The following is a 25,055-nucleotide window of genomic DNA, read 5'->3' as shown; positions in this document are numbered from 1 at the left end:
TGGACTTGCCCCACTCAGAAACTGCCCCTGGCTAGGGAAAAGATAACCTGGGATGCTAACTCCGTTCTGTAACCATGCCACTGCTCAGTGATGGGACCGCCGTGCTTTCCCTGAATTGACAAATGGAAAGTCAGAAAGAGAAGTATCTTTCTGCTAATACCATCTTGCATTGTCTCATTAGCGCCGCCATCTGCAAAGATTAAAATCAATCCAGCAGGCAAAGGAGAAATGCTTGTAAGGTTCAGCTCTATTTTTATAAAATAGACCCAAAAAAGGTCCATTTGGAGTTGAAAGATAATAAATTGAAAGGTGGTACAAAGAACAAGGGAAATGAACATGTATGGAGTGATCAAAAAATACACTGAATGTTTAAGTTTTAAAATTTTATTTTAGTAAAAGGCATAGTGTCACTAGTACCCCTCAAAACACCACCTCTCACAACTTATCCTAATGTGTCTTTGCCATCTTCTGAAGAAGTTTGGGAAGTCTATTTTTATGAAAGCCTTTGTGAGGTGTGATTAAAAAATACAGTAAATGCTGTTGCTGTGTGACACTCAACAGAAAGACAGCTCTTAACAATAGTATGGTGCATTTTCATTCACCTAATTCACTGGGTTGGCTACTGCAAGCTCTGGGTTTTTCTCAGAGTCAAAATGACCATGAAAGGTAAACCATGACAGCAAAAGTGAAGACACTCATGAAAGAGGATTTCCAGAACTGCCTCAGAAAGTTACAAGAACAATGGGATAAACATATTTAAAATGGGGAGGTGTTGTAATCAGGGGCTGTGAGGAGAACAATTAGAATCAGGACATGGAGTTTACAATATTATTTATGGTGGTCACCCAGAGTTAATACAAGAAACTGCAGGAAATCTATCCACAACACTAAAGCCAGAATATTTAGCCAAGGGTCGGAATCCCACAGCAATGTCCTGCATGAGTCTAGATGAAGACCCAGAGCTCATTACAGTGCCTCCCATGAGTCCACCTGGAGGTCTAGAGCCCACCAAAAGGACTCACGCCAGTCTCTCTTATGGATCCATGCCAGGAAGGCCCAAAGATCAGTGGTAGAAGCCAGAAAGTCTATGCCAGCGGGGTGAAGGAGCTGTGCTGGTGGGTTGAGGGTTCTACACTGGAGCCGAGAAGTCACATTCACAACAAAGACCAGAGCTGTCCTGAAAAGCACCCATCCATCCTCAGCAACATGGAGGCCCCGAGCTGCTCCAAGGACAAGAAGTCGGATACATGTCAGGAAGCCAGTGTGACAAGTCCATCCTGGAGACCAAGCAGCACACGTCGTCCCCTTTGGAGCTAGGAAGCAATGCTCGATGTGAGGACCAGACCTGGAGGATATTTTGAGGAGGACTAGAGGCAGTTTGTCTCTTACTGCTATTAGTCTTTATTTTATTTAAAACTCCAGGGGTATCACAGAATTTTTTGAAAAGTGTGTTATGCCAGGCATATAATGCTGACATATTTTAGAAGTATTTCTATTAATGAACTACTAGTTTTAATTTTATGAGTTTTATTATATTAAACAATATATACTTAACAGGTAAGTAAAATATCAATAAACTAAAATAAAATAATAAATTTTCAATATGTAATGAGTGTTTAGAACAAACAACATTTTCAACATCAACCATTTGCTTGGTTAGAAGATCTAAAAAACAGCAGAAATAAATTCCCATGTGAGTGACCATAAAAATACAAACAGAACTCTACCACAGAAATAATCTTTGCTTCAATGATCACATCTAATCAGTCTTCACACACGAGAAGAGCGTGTTCCATACACAAGCATCACTTACACTGATAGCATGTGTGTTTTGTTTTCCTGTAATCTCTGGCAGGACATAACTTCCTAGCTATCTGATCTGCCTGTTGGCTTTGGAGGCTCTTGTGGTGTGTTACCTGTCTGTCCACTGGTTTGCCCCAGAATTCTTTCGCGTTCTTTGAACAGATACATACTGTTCTTCTTTTATGGTAGCTGACCTGCTACAATTTCAACCCCAATCTTGTAAGAAAACTTCTCCATGACATTTTTCACCTGTTATTTTCTTTGTAAACTATGGAACTAGTTATTCCTGTCATGTTTAGGGTTGAGTGAAACACTTTATGTTTCCAGTAATATCAGAGTTGTTGCACAACTCAAAGAAGAAACAAAACATACACTAGATGTTGTAATAATGAAAGGGAAAGAAACTGCTCAAAAGGACAGAGCTACTGGGTTAGGGGAAAGTAGAAAAAGGAGAAAGGAAAAGTTCATTGCATGTTGGTAAACATACATAAATGTACGTATGTATATGTATGCTAGGTAGATACCTATATTTTTAATCTCTCTTAGTTCATCAAAAAGAACGGTTTGTGCTGTCATTGTTTGATTGATCACTTTTGCATCTAGATTTTTAGGGGGATCAAAGTCACCACCTCATGCTCTTCAGGAAGGCACTTACACTGCTGAGCTAAATTCCTGACTGTATCTAGATTTTATAACCTGAACAACTAGCTCCGAGATCCCATTGTGGAATACATTCACTAGCATTAACTCCCTTTTTTTTTTTTTTCTTGTTTGAAATTCCGTATCATTTCTATTCTTTTTTTTCTATTTTGCTTTTTAAAATTAAAAAAAAAAACTGAACAGGCATTTACTCTACCTTGTGTTTTATTGTAAAATACAACCGTTTCTGTGTTCATTTGCATTGAGGATTTACTATCAATCTGTTTATCTGCTTGTTTGTTTATTTGTTTTGAGACAGGCTCTCAGTACGAAGTCCACTTCAGCCTTGAACTCACAACTGCACAGGCTGACTTTGAACACACAGGATCCTCCTGCCTCAGCCTTCTGTGTGCTGGGACGAGGTGTGTGCCATCCTGCCCAGTTTCACTATCAATCTATCATCATGATGTAACAATAGTAGTATTCACACTACTTTGTTTTCTTCCACCATGTAAGAGGCCAATGTTATGTCTTTCTGAAATCCAAGGATTGTACTATACGTTTCTTTATTGTGAACCTCCAATGGTTTTTCAGAAACTTAGTCTTTGTTCTTGTGAGTTAGTTCCTGTACCGGTCAACTGGTGGTCTTTTAGCAAACATCACATTAATAACTAATGAACCAATTGTCAAATGTGATTTGGGGACTTTTTAAAATAGGTGCAACAAATCTGTTCACAAAGTCATAGAGTTTTTACTGCAAAGATAAATACCTGATGCTCAGTTCCAGTCAAATTTCTAAATTCAAGATGTAAAGTGCCTTCACATGAACCAAGGTACACACTTTTATACCATATTAGGAGTTCAGTTGGCATATATTTCTGAAACCTTCAGCAACCACAAAATGATGCAAATTGTCCATCAGTGGTCATGTATTCAGATGGTACATAAATTGCTTGACAGTTTCAAACAAAGCTTTTAAAAATGAGTGAGCAGCAGCCAAATTGTTGGACTTTTTTTTATTCTTAGTTGATCTTTTTGTCATCAAAACATAGGCAATTTTGAAGGAAACCAGACCTCTTGAGTGCCATTATTGCCCTAAAAACCTAATGACACATCTGTAATTTCTCCATCTGTTCTTTAAATTCTGACACTTAGCATGATGGTGTCTTGCTCTGAAGACCTTTAGTTCAGAAATGAGATGTCATAGTGAATATATTTTTGAGTACTAGGATTGATGCATATAGAATGTTTTATTTGTATTTCATTATCAGAGTATTTTTAAAACATCTTGTACCATATCATCCACTACAAAGAATTCACAAAACTGAATCACAGTGTTGGCATTCCGTCCAGTAGGTTTTACCCCTGTCCAAGAACTTAACAACATTTACTGACCTAGTTGTAACATCATATCGTTCAGGTATACAAAACCATTTCGTAGCATTTTGACTAGTTGAATATTTATTTACATTATTGATTTCTTCTTCATCTAAATCAAGACCTTCCTTCTGTCCTTCTCTGACTACCTTGTGAGCTTCTTCAGCTTACATGATCCAAGTTATCACCAGGAGCCTAGTCTGTCACTTGAGACTCACTTCCCTAAGTTGTCAAAGTGGATTTTCAAGCAATATTGTACTGAACTGTGCTAATTCTACAAGAAAAATCAGAAGACAACATTTAACAAAAAATTATAGATACACAAAAATGTAGTAGTACATAACATGGGAAATCTCACTTTGTAAATTTGCAAAATGTAAATTTATGCTTTGATACATTTTCTCACACCTTGCTGTTCATTCATTGTAATAAGATGAGCACAGAGTGCTTCCTGTATCCCTCAGCATAGCTACTGAGATGCACAGACAGCTATCATTATGCCAAAGTGTGTATTTTAATTTTTAAAAAATATGGTAAGAATATCTGAGCCCCAATATGAGGAACCAAGCATGAACTCTATTTTTATCCACATTTCATGATGTAAAATGAAAAAATAAGGATGTACTATAGGTAAAAATAATCTATTGTATTTCAGTTTCGAAAAGTAATGTTAAATGCCTTTTTAATTCAATTTTTTTTTGTTCCAGGAATCAAACTCATGACCTTGTGCTTGGCAAGCAGGCGCTTATGCTGCTGAGCTAAATCCCCAGCACCTTTTTAATTCTCTAGAGACCAAAAACATTTAACTTGCAACAGTGCAAAGTAATACTTCTTGGATTTTAATTGATTACAGGTTTTGAATCCTGAGAGAGAATGTATCTCTTTTTCTAAAGTTGCAATGTCGAATTTAAGGTCAGTTTATGAAGCACAAAATGATGAATTTGAAGTAATTAAAATATTATCAGGATTGTTGAAGAATTTTTTAAACATAAATCATAATAGAAAATATTTTTCATAGAATTTTTTTTCCTCTGTATTAGATGGATGAGAGAACATGGAAGACTAAAAATAACAATGGGAAGAAGAAATACCTCAATCTGTTTAATATGCCAGCTAAGCAATGATAATTTCATTTAATAGAATAAAAGAAAATAAACTTACATCACGGAAAGAGCAATCAAAGTCATTTATTAACATTTGACAATGGGCCACAGAATACTAATGTAACCTAGTCACAGTTTATTTCATTGTCCTTTAAATCTGCCCATGTGTATCTGTCCAGTACCTGTGGCCTTTCCCCCAACTCCCCATCACCAAGATGAATTAAGATATCAAGAGCTCCATTGTGCACGTTGTATGTGTCATTCCCGAGCCATTTACTCATCTTGAAATCAATTTAGAGAAGCTTCGCTTTCTCAAGTTCAGATGGGTGAAAAATGCAGAGAAATCCGTGGAACCCACAAATTGAGAAAGTTTCTAAAGGATCCCTCGTGAGTCACTGAGAACTGGTTCCCTAAAATAAGCATAAACATTTTTCTCAGACTGATACCTGCTCCCAAGGGAGGTGAAGAAGTGTGAGACCTGACAGCTAGGCTTAGTAGAGTAGTGGCATCAAGGGTATTAACTCTTAATTGTATTTTTCCACACCAACTTTTGGAGCAAAGGTCCTAAGTGTCTGTGGCAGGGCTCAGGCTGGTATATTTCTCTTCAGTTTCAAATCAAACCCACGCATCTTGGTGTTCTCTTTCTTTTTTATAATCCTTATACCAGAAGGTTTCTTCTTCCATTTGTCTTGGATGACCTCCCACACAGGCCACCAGATTTCACCAAGGAACAGAGCACAGCCCACTAGAGACGCTTACTTTTCCTGATGCAACAGTACCCACGATACATTGCTTTTTCTCCGGAGCGAACTAATCTCAGTACATAACGCCGTGGACTCCTCTTGAAAGGGCTCACTAAGAAAAAGCCGTCCCTCCCTCTTTGGGAACATCTGGAAGGAATAATTCCATGTTTCAAATCTGTTAGCTCCCGTCTCGGCCACAGCAAGACACCTGGCTGCCAGACACGCACGCAGGCTTGTCAGATTCTGTCAATTCGCCATCAGCACAGAGGGCCCTTGGACTGGGGTGGCCCGAAGGTGGAATGCTTACCAGAGAAAATAATCACATTCTGTGCTGTGTCCCTGAACAACGATCATTAGAGGAAATTGATTAGCCAAACCCTGTTATTTTTCTTAGTGTCCAGTAAACATTCTTCTGACCTCTTGCCCACATCATTAGGCATTGCTAGAAAAGTGAACCAGGATCACATTTCTGAAATGCTCCGCAGACAGACATCGGTGTTCACATGTGTTTTCCTTAGGATAAATTTAAGCAACTTCTATGGATCCCTGAGCATGAAGATTTTTGCAGAGGATTCACCACCTGTCCCAGGAAAGGTTTGTATGCTTAGATAATGTACTACAGAATTTTTAATGAAGGCCAGGTACTTCAATTCTCTCTCAAGAATTCACTGTGGTTTAAATTCAAACCAGACTGAGCTCATCAACACATACTTCTTTGATGAATTATTATTTATATGAACTGTCAAAGCAGAGTGACTTTTCCATCAGTCATAAATCTGCCCTTTCCCACTTGGCAATAAATGTTTATTGTCTCCAGTAAAAATGATCTAAATATGCTTTCAACCTACTGTTTGCCATGATTTTGGGGACAGAAGAAGGAGGATAGTTACTCCTTCTAAATTGTACGATTAAAACACCATAAAGTTCTTCACTGAGTTCAAAATCGGGAAAGGCAACTTTTTGTAAATTTACTTCTGTGATGAGTACACGCCAAGTAACAATGTTAGATGCATATATCTCAATACCTACTCAAGGTCCAAGCACATTAAAAAAAAACTAAAGAAGAAAATACATAGTCACAGTCAGTGATGCAGTAAGATGTAATAGATTGCCCCTCAATGAACTTAAAGTATATGGAATACCTGTGGAATAAACAGAAAGATATGGCAAATAATTCCTTGCAACTAATAAGAAATGGCTGCTTTCCTGATAAAGTAGAAGCTTAGGGATATATCTTTTATATTTCTCTTTGTACCTCCTTGACCTATCATGAAATATTTTTAAATGAATATCTTTGGATTTTCCAATATTTCAGAGCTAGTGAAAATGCAAAGATTATAAGATTGTAGAAAATCTCTCCTTTAAAGTGTACAAGTCTACAGCAGAATTCTCCAGTCTCAACACTACTGACATTTTGAACCAGATCATGGAGACTATCCAATTTTTGGAGGGTGTCTAGCATTATTGCTGGTTTCCATCCAATAGTACAGATAATACTCTTCCAGTTGGGACCAACAAAAATACCTCCAAAACTTGCCAAATGTTCCCTAGTGACAAAAAATTAAAACTCCTAATCTCAAGTAAGAACTCTGATCTGTTAAAAAAAAAAAAAAAACTGTAAGAGGATTTATGTATAAAGCATTTAGAAGAAGCCATCTCCTGCAGAAGCCAGCTCTGAGATAAGGATACGTAAGTGGTTTATCTGAGAGGAGATGTCAGGAGGAGTTACCGAGGAATGCAAGTGTGACAGCCATGGACAGGAAGGGTTCCTTTTCAAGCTGTACACCTCAGGCTGGTGGGGCTGAAAGGCAAGGTGAGGAAGGCATTTACCCTTGGCCTGTCCTTAGGAGTCATTAGCTCTCTGGCCTGTGTCACGCCATTAGCTCTGCCCGTGGAGAAGCCAATGAGAGAAAGTATACTAACCCTCAAGTGAAGGGTTTCAGGCTCGCATTCAGAAACCAGAGACTCTGCTTGCCTGAAATGGTGCAGATCTGTGGAATGGGGTGAACCGACCTGTCTTGGTGGCTCCTAATTCTCTGTCTACTTCTTCCAATTCAGATCCATTCTTTTGCCATGCATTCTCCTTGGAGGTGATATCTGCTTTGTGGACCCTAAAATAATCACGGTATTGCATAAAATGGATAGATCACATAACAAATAGTTAACCTGTCTCACTGACATTTCATGGAGCAGGATAAAGAAGGCAATTAGAAGAAAAGTACCTTAAAGAGTTTCTAAAAGTTGCAAAGATGGAGAAGAGGTTGAAAAGCCCTGCAGTTTCCTTCCCCAAATTGTGACTACACAAATCCTTGTGATTATTATGGCTTGGATACTATTATCCAAAATCATCAATGCTTCCCTCTTAAAAATGATTTCATATTAAATTAAGAAACAAACTCATTGCTCCTGCATCCAAGATTCATCATGCACAGTTCAAAGCACCGAGGCAGGAAACTTGGAGTCTGAGAACTGACGATAAAGTTAGTTTTCATAAACCAGAGCATTAGAAAGCATGGCCGTAAGGGAAAGCAAAAGAGACAGATTGTGGACGAACACGGTGGCTTAAAGATCGCGGAAGACGAGAGAGAAGTGGAAGAGAGGGTGAAAGGCAAGCACATGTCCCATGGAGAGCCTATGCTAACGTTGTGCTTTTGACATATTAAATGCTCAGTGTTATCTACTGAAAAATAAAATTGAATTCTCCTACTCTGCCTCCCCCTTTTGAAAGAAAACTTCCTTTTGTCACAGTTTAGTTCTTGAGTCATTGTGGGGGTTCATTTGAGTCCTTCTATGAGTTTTTGCTATTTTAAAAAAAGTGATGACCATAAACTATGAGCAAGAAGATATTCCACAGATCCCTTCTCAACCATCACCCCAGAAAGATTCTTCTGACCGTTTTAATACGTGTTAAGGATCTGTTACGTCACTGTGAGACTCTAAAGTAAGACAATCTCAAGAGAAAAAGTTCAATAGGATTGTCCCCATTCTCTTGGTTATCTAGCAGGTTCTGTAATTTTTCCAGTGTCAGGATACTTAGTGTGACACCTGGAAACACAGAGGCCTTCACAAATGCAAATCAGCTCCAGAGTACACGCATGATCCCACTGTGGTGCTGATTTCTTGAGTTCCTCTGCTTTATGATATTTTCCTATCTAGTTTCCATAGAAGTGCTGGCATATGAGGGAGGATTTTCAACAGCAGATAAACAGCAAACACAGTCCCCGTATTCTGAAAGAGTGCTGATATAACTGGTCAATCATTCAAGAGGAAGAAATAGTATTTCCTACTGCCTAAGGAATCTGAAACTTGTAGGGAAACTTGTAGGGGATGTGACATTTACCAAAACTGCACAAAGTTAATCTGTGGCAGAATTGAAATATGAAACTGTGTCCATGTCATTTCAGAGATGGAAAACTTTGGCCACAGTGCCTGCACATAGTATTCTCTCACCAACCTCCTTTTGGATCACCTCAGCTTCTAAAATGCATGCCTTTTGGGTCTCAGGTAAAACTGTACCATATTGCCAGCAGGGGAAGTCCAAAGGCTGAGAAATGATCCTCAAACACCTAAGGGGAGTCATCAGCTTTAAAAATCCTCAAAGGACTATAATGTTTGCTTGTGACTGTGATAAGTAAAACAAATGTAATGTTCTTTAATGATATTGCTTCTGTGTTTGTCCAACCTGTCAGATTTTGTAATGAGTTTTTGAGGAAAATGAATCTTGTATCATCTTTTGGCTCTGGACCAGGGTTCATTTGTCCTCAGTGATTTGAACAGAGAACTCCTGTAGTATATATCATTTATCTTCAGTTGAATCCACTTCATTTTCAAAGGCTGGTCACAATCAAAAATAATTTAGAAGTTCTTTGCATTCTTGATGTAATTTATTTCAGTGGCAACTTATTTATGGAATCCATAAAACTATGTTCAAAATTAATCTTTATTATAATATATAATTAAAACAACATAAAATTGCTTACTGACTACACTTTGTGCATTTTTGTGTCTTAATTGCATGACATAAGTCCCAAAAAATTGCCTTTATTCTTCACTGTGGGAACAACATTCCCACCCTAGATTCCTGCTGGTGGGGTAGAATTAGGGTTATTGGACATGTGGTGTCGTTTCTGGTTTTGTTAGCAGTATTAAGCCATCAGCAGTTGTTCCCTGTTTCATAGATTCATACTTAGAAAAGGATATAATAAATGGACTTTACCTGAAATATTGCATTAGTCAGCTTTCTGCCCCTGTGACAAACTGTTTAAGATAACCAGTTTATAATGAGTAAAAGTTCATTTTAGCTCATGTTTTCAAATGGTTCAAGGCATGGTTGCTTGGCCTGTTGCCTTTGGGCCTGTGGCGATGCAGTACATCATGGCAGGAGCACATAATGGAGGGTGCTGCTTACCTTGTGATGATCACTAAGCAAACAGAGGGAAAAGAGGTGGGGGCTCAACATGCTCCTCAAGGACATCCCTCCCGTGAGGTGAGTGTATTTCCTGCCTCTAGACCACATCTCTTAACACCACCACAAGATGGTGGTTAAGTCTTTAACATTTGAACATTTGGGTCACAATTATTCAAATCATATAAAAGATTTTCAAAACTGAATTTGCCATGAACTTGTTTCTTGGTGTCCATGGAGATATGGCCAAGAAAAGTGGTAATGGAGCATCAGTGTATACTGTAGATAAATAAAAGGTGTGTAGTTGAATAAATAATGTACATATTTTTCAATGTAAATCATTCTTGTTACAGTTCTGTTGTACTCACTGATTATAGCTGGTTATCCTACTAGTACTACAAAGAAATTGTTTCTCATTGTTATGGCACTGGACTTTATAGATTAATATCCCATTTTCCCAATTCTCTGGCCCACGTTATTTCTGGTACCCTTTGTCCCATAGCATTGTGATTGTTCCTGAGGGTTTTAACAATTTTAGGTTTGATTTCTTGGAAAAGTAAAAGTAATTTTAAAGCATTTTTAAATTTCTATATAATTAGGGCTGATGTATCATAAATATGCATCAGGTAAGAATACATCTTCAAACCACTCATAGTTAAAACATACAAATATTTTAGTGTATAAGCAACTAGATTATAAAAAATATATTTTATAAAGCATATCAAGACAGAAAAAAAAGAAGGGGTTGATTCAGTGCAGTGATTCTGAGCGGACTCCCAAAGCTGATTGCTATACTTGTCATCTGAAATGCTCTGTGCACAGCACTTAACCTGTCTCTCCTCACTGCTAATCCAGATGAGTGTCATGAAGTGGAGATGCTATCCTCACAGAGCACTTAGCCAGACCACAGCTTGAGAACAGATCAAAATGATAAAGTGCCCATCTACCTGCAGCCTTTATTTCCTTCTTTATTTATTCTACTTGGATCCTTTCCTGCTTTTTTTTTCATTCCTACATCTCTCTTGCAATTTTTAAATGCAAAACAATTCATTAAACCTACTTCTTGACAGTAGTAATTCTCAGAGCCAAACCCTTTTGAAATATAATGTAAATTGTGATTCTTTTTCTGGAGGGAGAGAAAAGTAATTACAGATGAGGTCAGATAAGCAGGTATTAGAACAACATTTCAGAGCATTCAAAGCTCTTAACTGGTTCCCAAGGAAGCTAGAACCCTTATTTCATATTTCTTTAATTTTAGTTGTAATTTGCTTTTTCTGCTTTGTTTGTTTTTGCTTTTGGTTTTGTTTGTTTCTGGCATTACAATCGATAACACCCCAGAATCTTTCCTCCACACACTGTTAGACTTTCTATTTTCTCATATCGTTCTCGGTTAGCAGGTATGGGGCTAATGAACCGCACTAGGGGAGAATCAGGGGGTCAGCTGTAGCAGTGTAGCTTCCTCCCACCGGCCTGACCAACACATGGTCAGTCAGGCCACCTACAGAACAGTCATTCCTCATTGGCAACCATATTTGTGAATCTCAAAGACATGGGAAGAAAGAGAAAAGGAACAGTATAAGAAAATAAGGTAACAACCTCAAAGCAAGCAAAACATTCACCATAATACGGGAATAGCTTTCGTGGGATGCTGGCTGCTGGGAAGATACTTGCTTCCCAAAGAACCAGCTGCTGTGTGGCTCACAGAAGGACAAAGTACCAGGAAATACTCTAATAGCATTTGCACTCTCCCAAGCCAGCAGGACTTCAAGAGTGCTCCGTGTGAACGCCTTCTGTTTTGTCCATGTAGCAACCTGATCACTTGTATAAGGGAGGAAATAGACGGTTTTCTTAAACTTACCTTGAGATCATAAGCTTCCAGTTATAAAAATAAGAAATAGTATATGAAACCCAGAGTTGGATCACTCACTGGCTTCAGGATTCTCAATAGAGTTATTATGCTATAAAGCAACAGGTAAGGGGAGATTAAGGTTTTATACTAGTATTTCAATATCTTGGTATCTGTGCATTTGACAAAGGCCTGTATCATAATGGCAATGTTTAAAGAATTAAAAGGCCATTTCCTCTTTTGTAAATCCAGTTTTTGAAACAGAACACTTCAGGATGAAATGCAATAGCCACAGATCTTGAAAATTCAAGTAAGAAATATCCAGTAAAAAACATCAATCCAAGAGCCCAATTTGTGTGTTTCTTTTCATACTTCAATAACTTACTTAATACTGAATAACCTTCACTTTGGCAGGAGGAGAGAAAAAAGATAAAAGGTTTTCCAGCATGTGATAGCCCATGATATTTTCATCAGTGTTGGTCACATTGTGCTTTTGGCCATGCCCCGGAAACCACAACCCTCAATTACATTTGCTTTCAGACATGTGGAAGAAACACATGCTAAAACAATTAGCCAAATTATGACATTTACATTTTTCCCCTGACTGTCGGTCCTCATGATTCTTCAGCATATGATTTTACGGGCACCAAAACAATGATCATAAATCAAGCTGGCCACATTTATCCTTACCTAGCACTTTGAAAATGTCAAAAGTAAAATAAGAGAAAAAAAAAGTTTTTCCATAAGCTAAGCTCTCTCTGGCACCCAGAACGCCACGTGACAGTGGTCATAAGGCAAAGCCTCACATCTTACACCCCTAGGGAGCCAACCGCAACAGACAGCCAGCTTCTTTACGTACTAGCCACTCTGCGAATGTCTTCCTTGCCTTGGGTCTGCCTTCTTCTCCCTCTGTTCACAGATTTCAGGGCTCACAGGATGAAATGTGTACTGCAACCTGCAACTGATGACTTTTAAGTTGAAAAGGAAAGCAAAGTATCCAATTTTCACATTATCACTCTCTGGAGATTTATAGCCACAGTGGCAAGGGAATCTTCTAAATCGATCAGCTTGTATATAATAGAACATCTTGGAGAGCCCAAGGAGTGGTGAGCATTTGCTTGTATCCTTATTACTTAATTTATTGGCGTCTGACGATAGTTTGCCATTGGCTTTATGTATTTATACTTCCACAAACACTTGCTAGTCACCTCCAAAGACCCAGGCACACAGGCTCTGTGGGTACGAACAAGAAGACACACACTTTCAGGAAGCAGAAGAGATAGCCAGACACACAAATGGGAGCACGTAATGGGAGAGATGATCACAGAGTTCAGGCACGCTAAAGCACGGATGAGGAAGAAACAGACTGTGAGTCACAGCAGAGCCCGTGGTCCTGACCACAGCCCAGGTCTTTGTCTTTGGCGATGGTATGAATACCTGTAGCTCTCCTCTGCTCCTCCTCTGTATCTCTCCAGCCTATGGACCGGGCCAGCAGGCTCTCTTGCCCTGAGACTAAAAATGAGAAAGCTGCAAAGACTTCAGGCTCCTTAGGCCCCTCTGTATCCCTACTTGGATTTCTGGTTTCTACCTCGAGCCACATCTCTTGTCAGGGGCGTTTTCTATATACCTCCCATGCCAGGTACCCGGCCTCACCCTCTGCTACTTTTTGGTCCAGAGAGCTATTACATTGTCCCTTGTGTTCCCTAAGCCTTGCCCATATCTTTGTAAGTTAAAAAAATCATTAAACTCTATAGCTATCAGCTGGAGAACATTGTCCATTCTTGATAGGATTCTGCCTGCTGCAGTAACTCACCAGAAATTTGAGGAATTCAACAAGTTCAGTGTTAGTCTTACAGAATTCAACTCGGAAGCACAGAATATGGTTCATTGGGCAAGTCCACTGCAAAAGCCTTAAGCAGCACTGCCTTCTAATGATTTCATGTCTAATCCAGGAAGACTGTGATTGTGGAAAAGACCCCATCCCCGCAGTCTTGCCACTGACAAGTCAAATAACAGTGAGGTTTCTCAACAAGCAAGCTGTGTTAATCCATCCTACAATATCTATCTCCACCATTGCATTATTACCATGCCCTATTCTTTTATCCTCCAATATTATTTCTCTGTGATTGTTCACAAAAACACAATCTTTAAAAAAAAAAAAAAAAAAAACCCATAGTCTTTCCTAATGGAGGATCATCTTCATTTCTAGGTTACAATCTCCCATAAAAGTCATGGTTCGTAAGTATGTGTTCTTATCCCTTACTAATTTTTGTTACAGGAGTCTCACCATGAACCTTATCAAGAGTGAGAAGACACTTCTATTGCTCCTCTGTTCAACACCGCTCAGTTTTCAGTTGGGTCAATTCTGAACAGAATTCTCCAAGATTTCCATAGCCCTAATCCCTGATGGAGACACATTCAGTTTAATCAAACACCATTTTTATCGCTGCTGTGAAGAGTTTTCAAAGATAATTAAGTTCCAAATCAGCTGTCACTAGAGATATTATCTAGTGGATCAAACTGAATCATGTGATCACTTAAAAGCAGAGGGTTGAAGAGGATTCACAGTTGGCTTACTACTGTCCTAGAAGGGTAGAAATCTCCATACCTCTAGATGTTTATAGAGACCACGAGGCATGGAAACCAAGGTGGTTTCCAGGAGCTTACCTAAGTTCTCAGCCAACAACTAGTAAGCAAATGGGACCTCCTGAGGTGGAGTCTCTGAACAACCTGTGGGTGCAAAAGTCTCCAAGATCCAGACAACTGCCATAACCCAAGCTCACATCTTCAATACAGTCCACAAAACATCCAGTCAAACTGTGCTAGCATTATGCTCATCAAAAATTACAAGATAATAAAACTGTAAGATGATTGTAATATGCCACAGAGCGATGGAAAACTAACACAGGCTATATTGTAACTTTGAAATGTCTTTGAGAAAGAAGTTAATTATTGTAAGTGATTTTTTCATAAAAATTGGATTAAGATATATTATCCGTTACTCTGCCTAATTAAATAGTACTTGATTATTATTTGTTACTTGATTATTAATAGTTACTTGATTATTATTTGTTAAATGGAACAGGTATGAAATGACTTAAGAATTTTGATCTGATAGAGAAGGCTTAATTTTAAAGGCATCAGTTATTTCCTGGGCTCTGTAGTTACCATTATCTGTCATCTTTTGCTGAAAGAACATACGTTTTTGGGATCCCTTGATGTGAGGCTATGTGACTTACAGTGCCAGTAGCAAGCAGAAGTCAATTGATTTCTCCCCAGCAGAAGCCTCAAGAAACATCCTAGGCTTCACCCTGTCATTTTTTGTCTGTGTCAGTCAGTAATACGCTCTGGGTAAATGTTTTACCTATGGTGAAACCCAAAGTGATAGGAAGGAGTCCTAGCCAACCCATAATTGGCACGTGGTCTGACCAAGAAATAAACATCTGTAATTATGAGGTGTTAAGATACCTGGGGACTTTGACATTACAGTTTGTAGTACCCATGTCACCTAATATAGACACCCAAGAGACTGATGCCACCAAGTTATTCAAAGCTGCAATACCTCACTTACATGTGAAAACTTAAAAAAAAAAATTGAATGCATGGAAACAAAGAGTAGAATTGTTGTTACCAGCACCAAAAAATGAGGAAAACTGAAACATATTGGTTGAAGGATACAAATTGATGTTATATAGAATGAGTAAGGCTGGAGATCTAATGTGGAGATAATAATTACAGTTAATGATGCTTTATGATATGCACGAAATATGCCAAGTTTATTTCAAGTGCTTTTAACACACACAGATAATGATATGACATAGATATATTGATTTTCTTCACTACAGATTTCTACTATATATGCCAATATTATGTTATACATCCTAAATATATAAAACATTACGGAAAAAAGGGAGAAGTGGATATGCATTTTTATTTGTTCTAACTACTTCCTGAGTGAGTATAATTTTTTTAATTCCTCCTGTCATCTCTAAACATCTCCTTTCAAAACATAGGCTTCTTTAAATACTGTCTTGTTTCAGAGATGGTGCTAGACTTTGGAGTCTGGAAGGGTCCTGCCCAAAACAAAATGTGCGTAGGTTTCTTTCAAAATGTGCGTAGAAATTCTTCTTATATGTATGTAATTTTTGTTTGCTTTTAGAAGTATGGTCTTATATCAAGATTTAAATAGAAAGGGGCCCTCCATGTGGATGAGTCATTAATTATAGTAAAACATTAACTCATATATATAAAATCATGCAAAATATTCAAGAAAGCATTGAATCTTAAATGGTTTAATCACAAGAAGAGATAATAAATAATATTCCTTGTCAAGAAGCTGTAAAAGTCTGTGAGAACTGCAATCAGATTTCCAGCAATTAAACTCTTACCTTGCTTTGCACCTCAAATGATGTTGCAAAGAAACACTATTGTTGGCTGGCTGTAGAGGGGGCCATGGAACGATCCTAGTCCTGGAGATCACATGATACTTATTCTAAATGCTGTAAGGATTCAAAGAGAATGTAGCCTTTAACTTCATCAGTCTGTGAAGTTTTGGAAACTTAGATTTTTCATCTTATAACTTGTGGATTATGAAAAAAGCAGATGAAACTTTGCTTGTTGAAATAAATACCCATTAAAAGATTCTTGTTTGTTATTGCTTTCTGATTCTGAATCTACAATATAAAATTTTCCACATTGTGGAAGTAGACAAAAACCATAATAGACAGATACTCATGAATAACTTTGGAACAATATTTGTTACTTCCCCTAGTATGTTCCACTTTTCCTTTAATCCTTCTGGACCATGATTCTTCTATGAGAAAATATTCCCTCCATCTTTAGCTCAATTGTCTCTACTGAGTTTAATTTTACCAAACTCTCTTGTTCTCAGAATCCCTTCCAGTTTCTTCTTAAGTAAGATAAAAACTGGTTAACAGCTGTTACAAAGTTTTGTTTCTTACATGGCTGGATTGTCCTCTGTCCAAGTAGAAAATAAAATTCTTGAAGCAATTCATGATGTGAGAAGGACCATTCAGCCTCCAGGTAAGCTCTTTGCTCTGTAGAATATAAAATAGAATAGAATAATATGAACTGAAGACCAACTCCCATCTTCCCAGCTCAACAATGAGGATTCTATGATTTTGTCTTCCCATAACAACTTTCAATCAAAATTACCTAGTTTCTTTGTTTTCTCCTTGAATGTCCAGTCTGAGGTCATTCGAATGTTTTCCCCTACCAGTGAGATTTCTCTTTCATTGTTCTCAAAGTCCTCTTTCTCAACTCTAAGTGCCAAATCAAAACTCACACAGTCTTCCAGGTCTAATGACTTTCCTTGGTCTACGTACTCTGTGGTTTGGTTAATAACTTCAGTCAATGTGAAGCACAAAATTCTTAGTGCCTACATGGGTCTGATTCTTTGTTGGATGTTGGAGCTATAAAGAGGTACATGATGGTCCTTGTGAATTGTTATCATTTAGATCAAAAATGTCTGCAAAAGTCTCATGTGTTTGGAAGGTGATTGGATCGTGTGGTACTATGCTCATTAGTGGACTTCTCCAGGATGAATTTAGTGGCTCAATATGAATTTGGAGGTGGACAGTGGCTGGAGGTGAATCTTTCAGAGTGTGACCTGGAAGGGTGTGTTATTTCTGGATGCCACAGTGTGGATCTTTTTTCAATACCATGTCACATAATTCTGCCTTGTAATCAATGTCTGATGAGTGATAATAATCAGAGTTCCAGGAGCAGAATGCTCATAAGAATGTGGACAGCAAAGGCTAGATTCATGAGGATTTGTCAGGGTTCAAGAATTTCATGATCAATTCTCTCACTGTTAAGCCCTGTCATACCCTAGAGTGATCTGTGTCATTCATTTGCCATAGTAATTATAAAAGCATACACACGCTGGCTTCTGACAAACACAGAGATACTTTGCGTTCAGCAATGCAAAGAAATTTCTCTTCAGTGATTCAAAAGCTTTGTGAGGTCAAAGACACTGGTGTGCTGTTTTGTGACTTTGCTCCTTCTAAGATCAACACAGTATGCCTGAAACTGTATCACAATGGTAATTGCAAATTCTGGAGGTGAAATCCAGTCTCAGCACAACCGAGTCACATTAGCTGTTAGTTCTTAAGCCAAATTCTCTAAGTCTCCTTATTGGTAAATTGGGACAGTGAATCTACTTACCTTAGAGGTTTTGAGAAAGCTAAATAAGATACCAGGTTTATAGTTCTTAACACAATGCCTGTCACATCATGGGAAGTTAATAAATAAGTATTTTATATCTCTCAATATACACAAAATGCAAGTGGCTGGCAGTTCAAAGATACAATTTTGCTGCCTCTATAGAGTTAAGAGCAGAGCTATAAAGAACACCTTTTACAGGATGAATCCTTCTGAGATTAAAATATAAAATGTAAGTTTTATACTTTAACATAGTCTTGAAAGCATGTTTAAAAATTCCAGTTCTTATTGACTAAGGCACCTATGGAAGGTTTTGATGTAATCCATCCGCTTTTGAATAGTAAACTGTGAGGATCAGCGTAGAACTGTTTATGTCTTGTTCTGTTGGTGTGAACAATAGAAAATTAGTCAGGTGGATGAGTCCTGGTTTACATGCTCAAGACTTCTTCAGGTTAAGCTTGGTGGTCCAGTATTTTTATAATGACACCTTTTCTTTCTTTCTTTCTTTCTTTCTTTCTTTCTTTCTTTCTTTCTTGTGCTCAGTGCTGGATGATAAATTACTTAGCTACTCAGCTACATGAACTTCTTTTCTGCTTTCCATCCAAGGCTAGAGTGTCAGGCTGGAATTAAACCTGACTTTGCCACTAGCTAACCATATGACAGTGACAAGCACTAGCCTTGTCTGCTAGGGAAATGTATTAGTCTGTTCAAGCTGCTATAACAAAATATCAAATATTATATGACTTCTGAGCAAAATAACTGCATTTCTTATATTTCTGGAGGCTGGAAAGTCCAAGATCAAAATGCCAGTGGAGTCAGACTCCAGAGAGGGCCTGCTTTCTGGTTCATAAATGGTGCCTTGAAGCCATCTGCTAGCATGGTGAAAGAGATAGTGGATCACCTCAAGGCCTCCTTTACAAGGGCACTCATCCCATTCACAAGGGCTCCAACCTCATGACCTAAGCAGCTTCAAAAGACTTCAACTCCAAATACCCTTATTTTAGAGATTAGGTTTCAACATGTGAATTTGGATATGGATACTAATATTCTGGCTATAGCAATAAACCTGGATTTTTGGTAAAGTAAGAACAATACCCACCTAACTCATATGGCTGTTGATATAGTTACAGGAGTACATAGGACCTGGCAAACAGAGGTGTGCAAAGATGAGAATTTGCATTTTCTTTCTCTCTGCCTTATGTGTGTGAACAGAAAATGCCACTAGCATCACTGTGTGTGTGTGTGTGTGTGTGTGTGTGTGTGTGTGTGTGTGTGTGTGTGTGACTGCAAGGCCAATGGGCCTCTTCCTGCACACAGATTTTGCCAGTCAGTAGAAAGGGAAAGTGCCCTCCTGGGGGTGAGTCTCAGAGCATTCAGAAGAGAGACCAGGGCCCGATGGCTCCTGATTACAGCCCTTAGCTGTAATCATTCAATTACAGCCTTTTATGTACTATTTTACTGTATCTGAAAGGAGCAGGGATATCTGGATATCTAATAGCTACATTTACTGGGAGGTGAACTGCTAAAAATAGTCCCACAATCTGTGGGAAGGCTTCCAGGAAATGCTTGACTTGTTAGAGCAGAACTGTAGCATCTGTTAATCGAGTCCTTCATCTGAATCACTTACTTAGGCTGCTTTTACAGTGCAGAAGGCATGGGCCTGCTTTTATCAAGCAGAATGGATAGAATAGTGGAATCTTGAAGAAATACAGTATTTAAAAAGGAATTGAAGATGAATAGTGAATCATTTACGAAACGTACCAGAATTATTTTTAGTCAATTTAAATTTGGAATCGGTGTTATAAATCACATACCACCACACAGAAAGCAATTTGTAAGTGTTTCTATGTGAATGAGGTTGTCCCTAGAATTCCAGGCCCTTTGTGATGATGTGCATTTTCATCTCACATCTAAAGAAGGAGACACAGAGGAACCACACCTTTGCTAAAAATTAAATACAGTAAAATATCTTTAAAATTCACAGATGGGCACTTCTGTCTGCATTTCAGAATACTTACATTGAAAAAGCCCTACGTGTTTTGTACTTCTTGCAAAGGGCAGTTGATTAGGATAAATTTCCACTGTCAGAATTTTGGAGTCTGGCATTTTCCTTGAGTTTAAATATTACATCACTAAATGTTGACTATAGTTCAATGCCACTGGTTTTTAAATTTGAATTAGAGTTAGTTATCAAAAGGTCAGACATCACAAATACTTCTCAGAGAAGAATACTATTGAAATGAAATATAGTGCACACATAGAAAGCATTTTCTTAAAAAATTATAGTATATGACTGTAGACAGCATGGGAGAATAGTTGATAAGACTCCAAACTTAAATACCTAATTTCTTTTGAATTTTAGCATAATAAATGAAAATACCACCTGAAGTTAAGATATGGCATAATTAATCATCTGCTGAAAACACAGCATTAAGGTGTTTTTTAAAGATTAACTAGAGTCATTCACAAGGTATCAAAGACATTTTTAAAGAACTTCCCTTCACTTTTGACAAAGCAAATGGTAGATTTAATTAAGGAGATACTTACGGCACTGTCCTGAAGAAATAAACACCTTTACATGTTGTGAACACTATTTTGAAGTGAGAACTGAGCTCCCCTTCTCCTTGTTGGTTTCACATTGTTTATTTCTCTAAAAGATAGGCGATAGTCTCTGACAAAAATCTTTCAATGGGCTGTTAAGCAATCACTTGTGGTCAGGTCCACAGACAAAAGCCTTTTTATTGACTGAGTTGGGTCAGGTTTCCAGACTTTCTCTATTCTTTCTCTTGCCAAGAGGACAAAACAAGACACAAGAGGAGTGTCCTGGGGCCACATATCCTTACAAATTTTTTCAAAAGAAGCAAGAATTAAGAAAGTTGAGTTACGAATGGATCTGTGTCCAGATTCCCAAGAGCCTTTGGCTTGCTGGTCCACTCTTTATTCCATTAAGAAGCAGCAGTGTCTATCTGTCTGGAATGGCATCTCTGGGGAAAAGATGCAAGTAAACAGGACGGGGACTCAGGATTTCTCTCTTAACTCATTGTGACACACTAGGTCCTCAATCCTGCATTTCTGTCAAACGATTGGTGACCAGACCTCTGCTGAGCTCTTTTCCTACTGATAACTCTGTGTTTCTTGCCTTATGCATAGGCCAGATAGTTATTTATTTATACATTGGTAAAAATTAAGAATGTTATTTGTGAAATTTCACAATTCAAAATAATTTTCCTTAGTCATTTTTTATGATTCACTTTTTACCACTTTCCTTGAGGTTCCGATTTTAATCATATTTAGAAAGGAAATGGAAATGTGCACAGTTTACTTGGTGCCAAATGTCACAAAACAATAACCAAGATTATAAATATGAGGAGCGGTGAGAGACAGCGAAAGGTAACAAGGTCATGGAAGGAAACAATTTCTTAACATGCCTGTTGATGAGTTAGGAAGCAGGTTGATACATGCCTTGTGTACCTGGGTGTGCATATAAACATGTGTGCAGAGGAGGTGGGTGTCAGGAAGGCACGGTCCAAGAAGTGATGAAAGGTCACATGGCTGTCATTTTTATGCATATTTAAAATTCATTATTCTTCCATAAAACTAAAATGTGAGTAGTTAAATAGGTGCTACTAAAGCAAGATATGGAGCTTGTGGTAACAGGAAGAACTGCAAAGAATCTTGGGGAAAGTCAAAGATTATTTTAATATTCAAATTATTAAATAAAATCTAGTTTTAGTTGCTCTCAGCTTTGTTATGCAGCATTCACTTAGAAGTATTAGGACTCATGTGTGTGCGCTCGCACGCGCTTCTGTGTCTGTGTGCGTCTAGCTGTCTAATTGTCTTCTTGTGGCTGATGTTCTGAATTGCATTAAATTGTTTTGTGGTCCTTTTGACTTTGGGGGCCAGCCCAAAGTCTCAGGGTTCCATATCTCATGTGAAAGGTGGGAGGGCACACAAATAGATTTACCCAGCTGCCTTTGAGTGGCACTTACTGTATATTTGAGTATGCCTTACAAAGACATTCATGAAAGAGGATATATAGAGCTACTTTAAAAAGTGGCAAAAAATGGGCAATGTGTACTTGAAGCAGAAATGTGTATTTTGAGGTGAATTAAAGACAGCGTGTCTCTTACCATAATATATTTTTGGTTTGTGGGTAGGTTGGCTGGTTGGTTGGCTTTTGTATATTTGAGTGAAGGTCTTAGATGCATAGTCTAGACTGGCCACGAGCTCACTGAGCAGCCCAGATTAGCCTCAAACTTGGGACATTTCTCTTCCTTAGCCTCCCAATTGCTAGGATTAAAGGTGTGGGCTGTCATGCCCAGCTAAATACTTTGATTTAAACACATTTTGTATATCATATTCATGCCTTGAATGTATACATCACTAATTTAATTTTCATGAAATTGCTTAAAAGTTGTTTGAAATTGGAAATTGCCCCCAAATCCTTTTGATATGGAAAAACATTGCTGTCTGAGGTGAATATGAAATTGAGCAAGCTGTGATTTTAATTGCAAGTTTGAATTATTGCAATGAAATCCCAGGCACTGATATCCATACATTTATTTATTTATTTATTTATTTATTTATTTATTTATTTGGTCTTTTTGAGATAGGATCTCGCTACGTAGTTCATACTGGTCTTCAACTCACTTTTTAGTCCAGGCTGGTGTTTTCTTTGTGTGTGTGAGTATGTGTGTGTTTGTGTGTGTGCGTGCAACTGCCAGGAATCAAACTCTTGACCTTGTGTTTGCCAGGAAGGTGCTTATGCCACTGAGCTAAATCCCCAGCCCCCTGCAGGCTGTTCTTGAACTTCTAACAGTCCTCCTGCATCAACATCTCCAGTGCTGGAATTGCAGCCTCTGCCACCATGCCTGGCTTCCGCACGTTTTATCAACCTAAGTCTCTCAGCCTGGTCAATAAGAAGTTCTCTGCCAGGGAAGGGCAACGGGGCAGACTCTGTGGCAAAAGCCCACAGAACAGCCCTCTTGCTCCTGCTCCATTCCTTACTGAGTAGCTGAAAATGTGATTCTAGCTTCACTGCTCCATTTTCTAATTACCTTGTCTGTAAAATAGAGGTAAGCAAACATCACTAAAAACAGAGAACCTGGTCAAAATCAACTGATCTCATCTCTAGCTTAGAGATCTAGGTAACATATCAACTCATGACTAAACTACACTTAAATTTTAGTTTCTAAAGCACTGAGTGGTAGACAGAGAGAGAGAGAGAGACAGAGAGAGAGAAAAACAGCCCATGGCAATCCTAGGGTCTCATCAGATAGCCCTCTCTCTCAGCTGCAAACACACTCAGACTGGTCCTATGCCAGAGGAGGTTGCCAGGTAATCTTAGTGATCTCAGGCTGTTCCACCCCCACCTCCACTCCCAGCCCTGTCTCACATGTGGTTCTCACTATTCCAAAACACAGCTGAAATTGTCCAGTCTGTGTCTCAAATCTTACAAAATTTGGAATCCATGTAGGAAGCAAGGCTGTCCATCCTTAAATCAGTTTTCCTTTTCAGCTTGACAACACTCTCCTGACCCACAGAAATTCTTGATGCCAAACTATTAGTCACTTGCCCCAGAATGAGGCTGATGTCCACAACTCAGGCTCACTCTCCTTTGTGCACAGTGAGCTGGAGAAGTCCGCTCTGATGCTTACCACTTACCACTACTTTGCTTACCATCTTACCACTAAGATGCTTACCATCTTACCACTACTTTGATGTCTTCTATCTCTTTCTCTTGAGCTCTGCTAATAAATTGCATTATTATTCACACTGAGTTTTACATTTTTGTTAACAATTTTGCTGTCTGTGGACTCATACTTTATCCCCCAAATGATCCTTAAGTTTAAAGACTCAGCTCTAGACTTTATCTTTTTCTAGCCCCTGCATAATTAGCCAATCCTTTTGGGGGGTTTTCAAATAATATAAAAATTGCTAAAATCTGTCCATTCTATTGACACCATGCTTCCACTCAAAATCAAATTATCCTCCAATTTGATCATTCCCTTTGTTGACTATAGTTCTCATTGTGTGAAATATATTCACTTGGCTAAGTGTAAAATGTGCAGAAATCTAAAATAATTGTGTTGTTTAGCTTAATGTGTTAAAAGCCTTCCAAGTCCTTTCATTTACAGTGATCAATAAAATGTGAGAAGTAAAATCAATATTGTCATCTTAATATCCAAACATATTTTCAAAGATACTAAATAGAATTCTAATCTTTAGTCCTAGAGTGTTCTATAATTATTTTTAATAGCAAAAACTTGAATGTTTTTTCTTTCCTTTGTTCTCTCCGTAGCCAAAGCATTCTTACTTTTGATTTAAAATTAAAATCTATTTACAATTTATAGAGCACTAACTTGTGAAAAAAGTCATGCAATCCTGAATAGTTTTAAGAATGACATTATTCAGATATAATTATTGAAAATGATCACAAATTGAGAACTTCATAAAGCCTAATTTTTATGTCTTTAATTTTTCCCATAATAGTGAAGGACCTATTTTGAGAAAATCAAAAATTCTTAAGTTGTAGGAATCTATTACATACCTGGATCATGCTTTGCTACAACCCATCTTGTTTTTTCATTATATTTTATTTTCTGAGAAGGGAAAAATAGAAAACTCTAACGAGAAACCAGAGAGAGTAAAAAGGTAGGCGATTTTCCTGGCTTTTCCTCCAGTAAGTTTCTTGTGGAAAATATTTCCTTTCTCTGAGGCTTCTGCGGAAGGGCCAAAGAGAGGGAGGACTCCCCAGCCTCTCCTAATGCCCATGGCTTATGATCACACTTTCTGCATTTAGAATTCTCGAAGTCTGACCCTCAGAGTTGCAGGAAGAAGAAACCTATGCAATGGCCCTCCTCTAGCATTCTAAGGAGCCTCTTTGCTTGATATTTTGAACATTTCTTAAAGATCGTTACGATTCCATGAAAGGTTCTTAAATAATAAACTTTTAA

The 25,055-nt window shown here is 38.1% G+C and overlaps 1 long non-coding RNA gene across 1 annotated transcript in view; it reads right to left on the bottom strand.

Annotated features, from left to right (window-relative positions):
* Window positions 1-409: 409 nt before the first annotated feature.
* The window catches only part of LOC106026926 (uncharacterized), a 49,333-nt gene continuing 24,687 nt past the window's right edge, over window positions 410-25,055 (bottom strand). Inside the window, exons 6-8 of the long non-coding RNA XR_001200528.2 lie at window positions 16,878-16,973; window positions 16,305-16,415; window positions 410-1,313 (exon numbers count right to left, since the gene is read on the bottom strand). This is a non-coding gene — a long non-coding RNA (uncharacterized LOC106026926). The remainder of the gene's footprint in view (window positions 1,314-16,304; window positions 16,416-16,877; window positions 16,974-25,055) is intronic.

The sequence above is a fragment of the Cavia porcellus genome, unplaced genomic scaffold (genome assembly GCF_034190915.1).
Source record: "Cavia porcellus strain 051 isolate PalLab524CR breed Dunkin Hartley unplaced genomic scaffold, mCavPor4.1 scaffold_7, whole genome shotgun sequence".
NCBI lineage: Eukaryota > Metazoa > Chordata > Mammalia > Rodentia > Caviidae > Cavia > Cavia porcellus.
Note: the sequence above shows the minus strand (reverse complement) of the source record. Positions and strands in the feature narration are given on the sequence as shown.